This window comes from Dendrobates tinctorius, unplaced genomic scaffold, assembly GCF_039654945.1.
Source record: "Dendrobates tinctorius isolate UK_male_01 unplaced genomic scaffold, ASM3965494v1 ptg000491l, whole genome shotgun sequence".
Taxonomy (NCBI): Eukaryota; Metazoa; Chordata; class Amphibia; order Anura; family Dendrobatidae; genus Dendrobates; species Dendrobates tinctorius.
In genome coordinates, this window is record NW_027362152.1 from 1,386,371 (window position 1) to 1,399,814 (window position 13,444).

Consider the following 13,444-nt stretch of genomic DNA (forward strand, 5'->3'; position numbering starts at 1 on the left):
TGGGGGGGCTAGAATGGATACACATGGGGGGGCCAGGATGGATACACATGGGGGGCCAGGATGGATACACACGAGAGGGCCAGGATGGATACACATGGGGGGGCAGGATGGATACACATTGAGGGGCCAGAATGGATACACATGGGGGGGCCAGAATGGATACACATGGGGGGGCCAGGATGGATACACATGGGGGGGCCAGGATGGATACACATGGGGGGGCCAGGATGGATACACATGGGGGGCCAGGATGGATACATACGAGAGGGCCAGGATAGATACACAGGGGGGGGGCAGGATGGATACACATGGGGGGGCTAGGATGGATACACATGGGGGGGCAGGATAGATACACATGGGGGGGCTAGGATGGATACACATGGGGGGGCAGGATAGATACACATGGGGGGGCAGGATGGATACACATGGGGGGGGCCAGGATGGATACACATGGCGGGGCCAGGATGGATACACATGGCGGGGCCAGGATGGATACACATGGCGGGGCCAGGATGGATACACATGGCGGGGCCAGGATGGATACACATGGCGGGGCCAGGATGGATACACATGGCGGGGCCAGGATGGATACACATGGGGAGCCAGGATGGATACACATGGGGGGCCAGGATGGATACATACGAGAGGGCCAGGATGGATACACATGGGGGGGCCAGGATGGATACACATGGGGGGACCAGGATGGATACATACGAGAGGGCCAGGATGGATACACATGGCGGGGCCAGGATGGATACACATGGGGGGGCCAGGATGGATACATACGAGAGGGCCAGGATGGATACACATGGGGAGCCAGGATGGATATACATGGGGGGCCAGGATGGATACACATGGAGGGGCCAGGATGGCTACACATGGGGGGCCAGGATGCATACACATGGGGGGCCAGGATGGATACATACGAGAGGGCCAGGATGGATACACATGGGGGGGCCAGGATGGCTACACATGGGGGGGGCCAGGATGGATACACATGGGGGGGCCAGGATGGATACACATGGGGGGGCCAGGATGGATACACATGGGGGGGCCAGGATGGATACACATGGGGGGGGCCAGGATGGATACACATGGGGGGGGGCAGGATGGATACACATGGGGGGGCCAGGATGGATACACATGGGGGGGCCAGGATGGATACATACGAGAGGGCCAGGATGGATACATACGAGAGGGCCAGAATGGATACATACGAGAGGGCCAGGATGGATACACATTGGGGGGCCAGGATGGATATATGGGGGGCAGGACAAGAAGCCAGGATGGATACACATGAGGGGGCCAGGATGGATACACATGAGGGGGCCAGGATGGATACACATGGGGGGGCCAGGATGGATACACATGGGGGGGGCCAGGATGGATACACATGGGGGGGCCAGGATGGATACACATGGGGGGGCCAGGATGGATACACATGGGGGGGCCAGGATGGATACACACGGGGGGCCAGGATGGATACACACGGGGGGCCAGGATGGATACATACGAGAGGGTCAGGATGGATACACACGAGAGGGCCAGGATGGATACACATGGGGGGGCAGGATGGATACACATTGGGGGGCCAGGATGGATACACATGGGGGGGCTAGGATGGATACACATGGGGGGCTAGGATGGATACACATGGGGGGGCTAGGATGGATACACATGGGGGGCAGGATGGATACACATGGGGGGCCAGGATGGATACACATGGGGGGGCCAGGGGTCAGGATGGGTACACATGGAGGGCCAGGATGGATACACATGGGGGGGCCAGGGGTCAGGATGGATACACACGGGGGGGGGCCAGGATGGATACATACGAGGGCCAGGATGGATACACATGGGGGGGCCAGGATGGATACACATGGGGGGGCCAGGGGTCAGGATGGATACATACGAGAGGGCCGGGATGGATACACATTGGGGGGCCAGGATGGATATATGGGGGGCAGGACAAGAAGCCAGGATGGATACACATGGGGGGGGGCAGGATGGATACACATGGGGGGGCCAGGATGGATAAACATGGGGGGGCCAGGATGGATACACATGGGGGGGCCAGGGGTCAGGATGGATACATACGAGAGGGCCAGGATGGATACACATTGGGGGGCCAGGATGGATATATGAGGGGCAGGACAAAAAGCCAGGATGGATACACATGGGGGGGCCAGGATGGATACACATGGGGGGGCCAGGATGGATACACATGGGGGGGGCAGGATGGATACATACGAGAGGGCCAGGATGGATACACATGGGGGGGCCAGGATGGATACACATGGGGGGCCAGGATGGATACACATGGGGGGCCAGGATGGATACACATGGGGGGCCAGGATGGATACACATGGGGGGCCAGGATGGATACATACGAGAGGGCCAGGATGGATACACATGGGGGGGCAGGATGGATACACATGGGGGGAATAGGATGGATACACATGGGGGGGCCAGGATGGATACATACGAGAGGGCCAGGATGGATACACATGGGGGGGCCAGGATGGATACACATGGGGGGCCAGGATGGATACACATGGGGGGCCAGGATGGATACACATGGGGGGCCAGGATGGATACACATGGGGGGGCTAGGATGGATACACATGGGGGGGCCAGGATGGATACACATGGGGGGGCCAGGATGGATACACATGGGGGGGGCAGGATGGATACACATGGGGGGGGGGCAGGATGGATACACATGGGGGGGGGGGCAGGATGGATACACTTGGCGGGGCCAGGTTGGATACACATGGCGGGGCCAGGATGGATACACATGGCGGGGCCAGGATGGATACATACGAGAGGGCCAGGATGGATACACATGGGGAGCCAGGATGGATACACATGGGGGGCCAGGATGGATACATACGAGAGGGCCAGGATGGATACACATGGGGGGGCCAGGATGGATACACATGGGGGGGCCAGGATGGATACATACGAGAGGGCCAGGATGGATACACATGGCGGGGCCAGGATGGATACACATGGGGGGGCCAGGATGGATACATACGAGAGGGCCAGGATGGATACACATGGGGAGCCAGGATGGATACACATGGGGGGGGCCAGGATGGATACACATGGGGGGGCCAGGATGGATACACATGGGGGGGCCAGGATGGATACACATGGGGGGCCAGGATGGATACACATGGGGGGCCAGGATGGATACATAAGAGAGGGCCAGGATGGATACATAAGAGAGGGCCAAGATGGATACACATGGGGGGGCCAGGATGGCTGCACATGGGGGGGCCAGGATGGCTAAACATGGGGGGGCCAGGATGGATACATAAAAGAGGGCCAGGATGGATACACATGGGGGGGCCAGGATGGATACATACGAGAGGGCAAGGATGGATACACATGGGGGGCCAGGATGGATACACATGGGGGGGCCAGGGGTCAGGATAGATACACACGGGGGGCCAGGGGTCAGGATGGATACACACGGGAGGGCCAGGGGTCAGGATGGATACACACGGGGGGGCCAGGGGTCAGGATGGATACACATGGGGGGGCCAGGATGGATACATACGAGAGGGCCAGGATGGCTACACATGGGGGGGCCAGGATGGCTACACATGGGGGGCCAGGATGAATACACATGGGGGGGCCAGGATGGATACACATGGGGGGGCCAGGATGGATACATACGAGAGGGCCAGGATGGATACACGTTGGGGGGCCAGGATGGATACATACGAGAGGGCCAGGATGAATACACATGGGGGGGCCAGGATGGATACATACAAGAGGGCCAGGATGGATACACATGGGGGGGCCAGGATGAATACATACGAGAGGGCCAGGATGGATACACATGGGGGGGCCAGGATGGATACACATGGGGGGGCCAGGGGTCAGGATGGATACACATGGGGGGCCAGGATTGATACATACGAGAGGGCCAGGATGGATACACATGGGGGGGCCAGGATGGATACACATGGGGGGGCCAGGGGTCAGGATGGATACACATGGGGGGGCCAGGATGGATACATACGAGAGGGCCAGGATGGATACACATTGGGGGGCCAGGATGGATATATGGGGGGCAGGACAAGAAGCCAGGATGGATACACATGGGGGGGCCCAGGATGGATACACATGGGGGGGCCAGGATGGATACACATGGGGGGGCCAGGATGAATACACATGGGGGGGCCAGGATGGATACACATGGGGGGGCCAGGATGGATACACATGGGGGGGCCAGGATGGATACACATGGGGGCCAGGATAGATACATACGAGAGGGCCAGGATGGATACACATGGGGGGGCCAGCATGGATACACATGGGGGGGACAGGATGGATACATACGAGAGGGCCAGGATGGATACATACGAGAGGGCCAGGATGGATATATGGGGGGCAGGACAAGAAGCCAGGATGGATACACATGGGGGGCCAGGATGGATACACATGGGGGGGCCAGGATGGATACACATGGGGGGGCCAGGATGGATACACATGGGGGGGCCAGGATGGATACACATGGGGGGGCCAGGATGGATACACATGGGGGGGCCAGGATGGATACACATGGGGGGCCAGGATGGATACATACGAGAGGGCCAGGATGGATACATACGAGAGGGCCAGGATGGATATATGGGGGGCAGGACAAGGGGCCAGGATGGATACACATGGGGGAGCCAGGATGGATACACATGGGGGGGCCAGGATGGATACACATGGGGGGGCCAGGATGGATACACATGGGGGGGCCAGGATGGATACACATGTGGGGGCCAGGATGGATACACATGGGGGGGCCAGGATGGATACACATGGGGGGGCCAGGATGGATACATACGAGAGGGCCAGGATGGATACATACGAGAGGGCCAGGATGGATACACATTGGGGGGCCAGGATGCATACACATGGGGGGCCAGGATGGATACACATGGGGGGCCAGGATGGATACACATGGGGGGGCCAGGATGGATACATACGAGAGGGCCAGGATGGATACATACGAGAGGGCCAGGATGGATACACGTTGGGGGGCCAGGATGGATACACATGGGGGGGCCAGGATGAATACATACGAGAGGGCCAGGATGGATACACATGGGGGGGCCAGGATGGATACATACGAGAGGGCCAGGATGGATACACATGGGGGGGCCAGGGGTCAGGATGGATACACATGGGGGGGCCAGGATTGATACATACGAGAGGGCCAGGATGGATACACATGGGGGGGCCAGGGGTCAGGATGGATACACATGGGGGGGGCCAGGATGGATACATACGAGAGGGCCAGGATGGATACATTCGAGAGGGCCAGGATGGATACACATTGGGGGGCCAGGATGGATATATGGGGGGCAGGACAAGAAGCCAGGATGGATACACATGGGGGGGCCAGGATGGATACACATGGGGGGGCCAGGATGGATACACATGGGGGGGCCAGGATGGATACACATGGGGGGGTCAGGATGGATACACATGGGGGGGCCAGGATGGATACATACGAGTGCCAGGATGGATACACATGGGGGGCCAGGATGAATACACATGGGGGGGGCAGGATGGATACATACGAGAGGGCCAGGATGGATACACATGGGGGGGCCAGGATGGATACATACGAGAGGGCCAGGATGGATACATACGAGGGCCAGGATGGATATATGGGGGGCAGGACAAGAAGCAAGGATGGATACACATGGGTGGGCCAGGATGGATACACATGGGGGGGCCAGGATGGATACACATGGGGGGGCCAGGATGGATACACATGGGGGGGCCAGGATGGATACACATGGGGGGGCCAGGATGGATACACACGGGGGGGCCAGGATGGATACACACGGGGGGGCCAGGATGGATACACACGGGGGGGCCAGGATGGATACATACGAGAGGGCCAGGATGGATACATACGAGAGGGCCAGGATGGATACATACGAGAGGGCCAGGATGGATACATACGAGAGGGCCAGGATGGATACACATTGGGGGGCCAGGATGGATACACATGAGGGGGCCAGGATGCATACACATGGGGGGGCCAGGATGGATACACATGGGGGGGCCAGGATGGATACATACGAGAGGGCCAGGATGGATACACATTGGGGGCCAGGATGGATACACATTGGGGGGACAGGATGGATACACATTGGGGGGACAGGATGGATACACATGAGGGGGGCCAGGATGGATACACATGGGGGGGCCAGGATGGATACACATGGGGGGCAGGACAAGAAGCCAGGATGGATATATTGGGGCCAAGATGGATGTATGGGGGTCCAGGATGCATATATCTGGGGGAGCCAGGATGCATAAAGATGGTAGAGCCAGGATGTATATATATATATATATTGGGGTCTGTATGGATTTATGGGGGGTGGAGCAGGACAAGGGACCAGGATGCATATATAAAGGGGCAACAAAACCCCAAGAGAGCCTCAGTGCAGAAGGGGTTAATGTCCCCCGCGCTCAGTAATGGGGGGAATCTCCACATACCTCTACCTGCAGAGCCGCACTCCACATATATGGCTGCTCTGTGCACAGGACCTGTGATGAGGTCACAGGAGGGGAGGAGTCAGGGGTCACATGATCTCCGGAGTGAAGACGCTCCATGGAGGCTTCTCCTCAGTCAGTGACATTCCCGCCATTATTCGCCCCTCACTACTGGCACAATTACCCCGCGCCGCCTTCTCTACACAGTGTTATGTGTGGAATGTAACGTGTGATTTCTCTGGAGGGAAATAGACCCCACACATGAGGGAATTATCGCCAGTTACCGGCTGTCTACTATATGGCGGCATATGATTGTGCTATCGACTCCACACCAGGAGCTAAAATGCCCAAATCTCGGTTATTTCCCCCCTTCCAGAGTCCGGCTGATGCCCCGTTACGATGTGACGCGGTCAGGATCGCTGCTGCATCGCTAATGGTCGCTAGTGAGCTGCCACACAGATCTCACCAGCGACATCGCAGGGGTCGTACTCACCTGTCAGACGCGGCGAGGGTCACCGTCTTCCGCCTGCGTCCATGGCTTGCTCGTCGGCGCCAGCAGGAAGCTGACGACGAGAAATGGACGCGGCCGATCTCGCGCAATCAGCTATAGCCAGCGGGGGAGCCGGTCGGAGGTGTCACATGTAGTGATATCGCTGCTGCGTCACAAAATCGGTGAGACTTTAGTGATATCGCTATGTGTAAAGGGCCCTTAAGGCCGGGATCACACTTGTGAGAAACTCGCACCTCAATACCCGGCACTGCCGCCAGCACCCGGAGCGCATAGAAATACATGCAGCCTCACACTCCGGTCCCGAGTGCCGGCGGCAGTGCCGGGTACTGAGGTGCGAGACTCGTGTGAGTTTCTCACAAGTGTGACCTCAGTCTAAGGCCGGGGTCACACCGACGCAAAGTACGGTCAGTAGTTTACATGCGTAATACGGGTGAATGGCCCCTAAATAGTGCTCCGTATGTCATCCGTAAGCAAGGTGTGCTCTCGTATTTTGCGCATGTCAGCATCTGTATGTAATCCGTATGGTGAGATTTTCTTGCCGCCTTGCAAAATGGACATATAATGGAGCCCTATGACAGGTTTCTAACAGAAACCAAAGAATAGATATAGACACATATATGCATATATATATATAGATATATGTATGTGTGTGTGTGTGTATATATATATATATATATATATATATATATATATATATATATGTATTCTATGTGTCTATATCTATTCTTTGGTTTCTTTATTAAACCTGTCAGTGTGAGTTTACTGTATCGCGCACTGAATTGCCGGCTTTACTAAAAGACACCGGGTGCGTATTTCTCGCAAGTCACATGTGTGGTCTGTGTGTAAGGCTACTTTCACACATCAGGTTTTCGGCGTCAGGAGCGATCCGGCGTCGTGCCGGAACGCCGGATCCGGCAAATGTTTAGTAAAACCGGATGTGACGGATCCGGTTTTCTGCCGGATCCGTCTTGTTCTTGACAGACAAAACCGGATCCGTCTCATCCGGTTCATCCGTTTTTCTATCCGTTTTTCGACGGATTACGCCGGATCCGGTTTTTAAAATTGACCCTTGTGGCCTTCCGAACGGGATTGGCTACTGGAAAACTATATATAGAGTGTTCCTACAGCCCTTCTTTAACAGGTTGTCGAGGAGAAAGGTTGGAGAGAAGAGCAAGTTACTGGCGAAGATGGATGTTGTGATTGGAAATATTTTGAAGAATTTGGCAGATTTTATAGCGGAGGCGAATCGTTTGAGGGTGATTGTTCTGAAGAAGGAGAGAGCGAGACAGCAGCGCATCAGGCATCGTAGACGACGTTTGTGGATCCACCCCATCACAGGTAAGAGAATGACGCATGGGGTCTATTCTACACTCTGCATGGACCTTCGACGAAACCCGGATACATTTTTTGGATATGTTCGGATGAAAATGGAGAATTTTGATTACTTGGTGGAGCGCATTGCACACCTCATAAGAAAAGCGGACACCTATTGCCGCTTCTCTGTTTCACCCGCAGAGCGTCTGATGGTGACTTTAAGGTAAGCCACATTTATTGGATGTGCTCGCATCAGAGCACACTTTCACTGCAATCTTGTTGGTGGTAGTTTGTATCTCCAAGTGTTATAGGTCAGTTTTGGTATGTAATGCTGTGATTTTAAACTAATTGATTGTTTTTTAATTCCCCACAGATTTCTTGCAACTGGAGAATCCCTTTCGTCACTGCATTTCCAGTACAGACTCGGGATTTCCACCATATCAGGAATAGTGAAGTACACATGCCGTGCACTGTGGGACTCCTTAGCTGAAGAGTTTTTACCAGAGCCCACAACAGAGAGGTGGATTGAAATTGCTGACAAGTTTCAACAGATATGTCAGTTTCCCAACTGCTTGGGCGCTGTGGACGGGAAACATATCCGCATTGTAAAGCCAGCCGGATCGGGATCGGAATATTTCAATTACAAGAAATATTTTTCAATTGTCCTCATGGCCATCGCTGACGTGGAATACAAATTTATTGCTGTTGATATTGGGGCCTATGGCCGCTCCAATGACTCTCAAGTTTTCAAACTGTCTGCCATGGGGCGTAAACTGTATGGAAACACCTTCCAGTTCCCACCACCTAGACCGCTGCCGCAAACATCTGGTCCACCTATGCCATTTGTCTGTGTAGGGGATGAAGCCTTCCAGCTGTCAGAACACCTTTTGAAACCGTACTCTAGCAGAGGATTGACAAGACCAAAACGCATTTTTAATTACCGCCTCACAAGAGCAAGAAGAATGGTTGAATGTACCTTTGGTATTCTGACAGCCAAATGGCGGGTCCTATTGACTGCGATCAACCTCAAGACAGAAACTGTTGACGAGGTGATCAAAGCTTGCGTGGTACTCCACAATTTTGTTATCTGCAAGGAACCCATTTCCATTGAGGACACCTCTGAAGAAACCACCTTGCAAGATTACCATGACATTACCACTAGAAGTTCTGTGACGGTTTCAGTAATGAGGGACAATTTTGCACTATACTTTATGTCACCTCAAGGCAGAGTACACTGGCAGGATGACAGAGTGTGAAAGATTTGTGCCCTAACCAAACTTGTGTACCTTCTGTACCAACAGTATATACCTTTGCCAACCAAAGTTGGCTATCTTATCATGGTCTTACTATTTTTAGCTTTAGGCCACAGGTGTGTACCTGGTTGTGTTTTATGCAAAGTATTTCACCTTTTAACAAAAGTTGTGTACATGGTTATGAAATCACCAACAATAAACACAACTTTTTAGGTGAAATACTTTGCTTCAAACACAACCAGGAACACAACTGTGGCAAAAAGCTAAAATTTACCCACAGTTATATACCTGGTTTTGAATACCTTTTTACCTTTTAAATACCCTTTATTTAACCTTTTTTTTTAAACATATTTCGCCGCAGAAAGAAATGACAGACAACCAGTGTAAACAATAATTTAACTTTTATTTAAAATATTTTTTTGTTTGTAAACTGTTTTTAAAGTTAAAAAAACTTTTTTAATAAAGGTTTGAAAAAAAACTGGGCATTTTTATTACAAAACACATCATAAATCTGTGTAGTGTGGGGTGGAAATACTGCTGGAGGGGCTGCGGGACACGTCGACACTGGGAGTGTGGAGAGAGGACTGGGATCGTGGTGGGGAAGGAACAGTTAGAGGTGATGGTGTGGAAAAAGCTACAGCATGGGTGGACATGTGGGAGGCAGAAGAGGTGGTGGGCGGTGGAGGGTTGGGCAGGGACTGTAGGAGCAGATGATGTTGATGGAAAGTTGTATGGGGAAGGAGTTTGGTACGGGGAAGGAGTTTGATACGGGGCAGGTTGCTGAAAGTGGGGAGATGTCTGGTACTGGGGAGGTTGCTGGTACTGGGGAGGTTGCTGGTACGTAATAGGAGGGGGAGGATGGAAAGTGGCTGGAGGGGGTGCAGATGTAATAGGAGGGGGAGGATGGAAAGTGGCTGGAGGGGGTGCAGATGTAATAGGAGGGGGAGGATGGAAAGTGGCTGGAGGGGGTGCAGGTGGAGGAACTACAGTGGTGGGAGGTGGAGGTTGGGAGGTAACCTGCTGTAGAGCACCGTGGCACGAATGCATTACATGCATCTGCTGGGTAGGAGATAGTGTTGCCATGCGCTCCACAACAGACCTGAAAAAGGTGTGGTTTGGCGAAGATCTTGCTTCTGAATGCATGGTTTGCAGAAGTGTCTTCACCTCCAGAATGCTGGAGTTGATCTGCTGAAAGCCTGCGGAGATTTGCTCTGACAAGACTTTTAGACAGTTCTGGAAAGATGCATTCAGATGCAAGAACTCTGGCGCATAACTCTTTTCCTGACCCCTCTGCCGCTGCCGCCCAGTACCCGCAGGTGTACTAGAGGTGGCAGGGGCAGAAGGGTGGGGTAAAGGGAAAGCGATCTCCTCACCAGCAGCTTCATGTAATGTAGGCGGCCACGATGCTCCTGTGCTGGTGGATGGGACAGATGGGTCGAATGTGTGGGAAGGCTGGGAAGGTGCAGATGTACCGGGGTGGTCGAAGTGTCCCTCGGTGCCGGTCTCCTCAGGGATCGCCTCAGAAGGGTCCAATCGTGCAGGCTCCCGAGTGCTGCTCACCGTGCTGTGGAATAAAGAGAAAAAAAACAATTAAAATAGTGACATGGCATGGCCCTGGCTGAAAAAAAAAAAGTTACATCTAAACATTTTTTTGTCACATGTGGTGTGTAATATTTACCTTCTGGTGAGCATTGTCTCCCGGAGGAACGACAGGGCTCGTGCGTACTTGTACTTGCTCCTGCGTCCTCCAGATCCACTCGGGGCCCGCATCTCTTTATTGAACTCCTTCTTGAAACGATCCCTCACAGACCGCCACCGCTTCACAATTCTCTCCCCTGAAACGAGAAAGGACAAAGTGGTTAGTATACAACATCAGTGTTTCCCAAACTCCAGTCCTCATGGTCCCCAGGGGTCATGTTTTCAGGATTTCCAAAGTAAATAGAAATCCTGAACACATGATCCGTGGGGACCACGAGGACTGGAGTTCGGGAAACACTGGTTTAAATCAAGCAACCGGTACTGTATATACTTACGCTCTTTAATCTGGGCCCGAGCATCGAGGTCCTCCCAGCGGTCCACAAGGAGCGAACAGATTTCCTCCCAGAGTCGTCGGGTAACGATCAGGTCAGCATGGCGGCGGTCAGCCATATTCCAGAGCGGCTCCCTTTCTCTGACGAGATCGATGAGGCGGTCCACATCAATCCCTCCATCCTCACCGTCAGAGTCGGGAGCACGCTGTGAAGGCTGTTAAAGAAAAAGACAAAAACAACATAATTAGCCTCCACAAAAGAAATGAAATAAAAAGTGCAAAAAAAACAAAGCAAAAATATTTATACTTACACGCTGGTGACCGCCGCGTTGCTGTCGCCGACGACCCTGGGAGGCACTGCGAGGACCTCTTGGCCGAGCACCAGATTGGGAAGACTAGAGAAGAAAACAAAAAATGTTATGTCTTTGGATGTAGGCATTTGTTTGCTGTGTGTGGTCTGCAGAACATTGTTTTCTATGTGTTGTGTGATGTTGTGTTTCTGCGTTTGATGCAAAAAACTTACCAATTGTGAGCCCACTCCAGGTGTCTGTCCACCCCTTCCTTCTTCTTCTGGGAGCTCCTCTTCATCTTGTGATTCCTGTTTTGAAATAAAAGGCAATGAATAGACATATATTACAGAGATGATGGATTTTGGAAATAAAAACTTACCGTCAAACGCTGACGATGCGAGGGAGGGCTCCCAGAAGAAGATGTGCTGTCTTCCTCATGGCCAGACTCCATGGCTGTGGGTGGTGTTTCTGCTGCTCCCATTGCTGCTGCTGCATCTCTTTGGCGGCTGTTGAATAAAGAGAAACAAAGGGCCAATGAATATCTTGATATTCCATAGCCCTAGTTTGGAGGAATGGGGGATTTGATAATTACCGTCTCTCATCTGCTGCTGGACTCCCCTCCCGTTGTTCAGCATGCTGCTCCATTTGGGGTGGTGCTGATGGTGCTGCTGCTGCAGATGTCTGCTGCCTTCTCCTGCTCCTGGTTCTTGGCTTGGGTGTCATGTTGGGTGTGGCTGAGGGTCCCACTGTCTTGCTTTTATATATGTCTTGTGGGCAGAGCTACTGAGCATGCTCAAACCAAAGAAACCGGATCCGGCCGCCGGATCCGGCGCATTGCGGCGCTCATAGGCTTTCATTGTATGAAAAAGCCGGAAACGCCGGATCCGGCGTGTCCGGCTTTTTCGCCGGAGACAAAAAACGTTACAGTAGCCGTTTTTTCCATACGCCGGATCGCGTCACATTGCCGGATCCGGCGAAAATCGGATGAAACGCATGGCCATCCAGCGCGATCCGGCTCTAATGCAAGTCAATGGGGGGGAAACCGGATCCGGCATTGCATTTCGCCGGATCCGGTTTTAGTCAAAAGCGCCGGATCGCGCCTGACGGCAAAAACCTGATGTGTGAAAGAGGCCTAATCCGTATTTTTTGCCAGGATGAATGCATATGGGAGGGCCAGGATGGCTACACTTGGGGGCAGGACAAGAAGACAGGATGCATAAAGATGGTGGAGCCAGGATGTATATATATATATATATATATATATATATATATATATTGGGGTCTGTATGGATTTATGGGGGGTGGAGCAGGACAAGGGACCAGGATGCATATATAAAAGGGCAACAAAACCCCAAGAGCGCCTCAGTGCAGAAGGGGTTAACGTCCCCCGCGCTCAGTAATGGGGAATCTCCACATACCTCCACCTGCAGGGCCGCACTCCACATATATGGCTGCTCTGTGCACAGGACCTGTGATGAGGTCACAGGAGGGGAGGAGTCAAGGGTCACATGATCTCCGGAGGGCGGACACC

At 53.5% G+C, this 13,444-nt stretch overlaps 2 protein-coding genes across 4 annotated transcripts in view; one reads left to right on the forward strand and one right to left on the reverse strand.

Annotated features, from left to right (window-relative positions):
- LOC141078032 (uncharacterized) overlaps nucleotides 1–13,421 on the reverse strand; it is an 89,186-nt gene extending 75,765 nt beyond the window's left edge. For both annotated transcript variants that reach the window (XM_073564835.1, XM_073564833.1), the window contains exon 1: nucleotides 13,332–13,421. The gene's annotated coding sequence lies outside the window, so the exon portion shown is untranslated. The remainder of the gene's footprint in view (nucleotides 1–13,331) is intronic.
- LOC141078030 (uncharacterized) overlaps nucleotides 1–13,444 on the forward strand; it is a 432,903-nt gene that overhangs the window by 333,539 nt on the left and 85,920 nt on the right. The window lies entirely within an intron of this gene.